The sequence below is a fragment of the Marmota monax genome, unplaced genomic scaffold, assembly GCF_021218885.2.
Source record: "Marmota monax isolate L192 unplaced genomic scaffold, Marmota_monax_Labrador192_F-V1.1 WCK01_AAM20220418_F8-fsc00005, whole genome shotgun sequence".
Taxonomy (NCBI): domain Eukaryota; kingdom Metazoa; phylum Chordata; class Mammalia; order Rodentia; family Sciuridae; genus Marmota; species Marmota monax.
Genome location: NW_026692254.1, coordinates 32,445,060 through 32,446,569, shown reverse-complemented (window position 1 = coordinate 32,446,569; position 1,510 = coordinate 32,445,060). Strand labels below are relative to the sequence as shown.

The 1,510-nt window shown below is 39.9% G+C and overlaps 1 non-coding gene across 1 annotated transcript; it reads right to left on the bottom strand.

Annotated features, from left to right (window-relative positions):
• Window positions 1-570: 570 nt before the first annotated feature.
• On the bottom strand, window positions 571-672 carry LOC124089548 (U6 spliceosomal RNA). Its single transcript, XR_006850779.1, has one exon. It is a non-coding gene; the product is annotated as a U6 spliceosomal RNA (small nuclear RNA).
• Between the last annotated feature and the right edge of the window lie 838 nt (window positions 673-1,510).

The window sequence follows — 1,510 nt, the reverse complement described above, 5'->3', positions numbered from 1 at the left end:
ACTGTAGATGTGGGCTGGACTTTATTTTTAAAGATACCGATTTTTCCCAAGATTTGACATTCCTTGGTTTGCAGCTGCCTACCTCCAGCCTCTGCCTATCTTCACATGTCCTTTTTTTTTTTTTATTACATGCCCTTCTTCCCTGTGTCTGTGTCTTAAGTCTTTCCCTCTTTTCTCTCAGGACATCAGCCATTACATATGGCCCACCCTAAATTTAGGATGATCTCAAGATCCATAATGACATGTAATTAAGATTCTGTTTCTAAATAAGATCACACAGGGGTATGGAAGTGGACATGTTTTGGGGTAAACATGTCCAACCCAGGTGAGGCCAAGGAGGGTTCCAGTTGCCAAGTTTTCCATAGAGATATGCAGGAACTCAGATGCTTTATTTCATAAGTGTGGAGGTCCAAACAGAATACTCAGTGTCCAAGGAACTACTAAAAACATCCTTGCTAAGAAGTAGAGGCCAAGGAGCAGCACATGTCCATCTTGCTCAGCACAGTCAGTACAAAGGAATTTGAGATTGGACTCCATGCTGTGCCGGTGGCACTGGCTTTCTCTACTATAAAAATTCTGGAATGTTTCACAAATTCGTGTGTCATCCTTGCACAGGGACCTTGCTAATTTTCTCTGTATGTGCTGAGAAAGCAAACACAGAGCCTATTTTATAATAAAGTCCTGAATATCTACTATCATTTATTGAATGCTGCCCTGAAAGTGAACAACAGAGTCGTTTGGTTCATGTATGAACCATCTGTTAACGTATGGTTCATGTATGTTAAAGTATGGTTTCTATGCAAGACATATTGCTTTTGCAGCATCAAAAAAACTATAAGCAAACCATGGTAAGTTGAGAACCATCCATGCAATGATAGATAAATCTATAAGAATCCTTATTTAGGTGTTTACACAAGCAGGACTGAGTCTTAGAGAATGAATCTGTGACACTCTATACAATTGTCTTAAGAATAAAGGATGGGATCTGTGTGCACTGTCCTTTCTCCACTAAGTGGTCATCATTGATCTCAGTGGTGAGACTTGGAAAAGATCATTCCAGGTTTCTGACTTTTGTTAAATACTATGTCATAAGTCACACAGATCTGTATGTACATGCATTGACCCCTCATCCAGACCTAGAATGGTGATATATACAAAAAATAAGAATCACAGTTGAAGGTCAGCCTCAGCAACTTAGCAAGATTCTGTCTCAAAACTTCTTTTTAAAGAGCCAAGGATGTAACTCAATGGTAGAGCATCCCTGAGTTCAATCCTCAGTACTAGAGGCAGGGGGTTCAGGGGTGGGGAGAAAGAAGGAAGGAAGGAAGGAAGGAAGGAAGGAAGGAAGGAAGAAGGGAGGGAGGGAGTGAAGAGAAGGGAAAAAGAAAAAGAAAATATATTGTAAGATCCAGGCTCTATTGAAAGTTTACAGACTTTTCTAGGCATTCTAAACTCTGAATTTCAAAAATAAAAGGCCAAGCTAGGAGGAATTAAGTGGAGTTTTCACTTT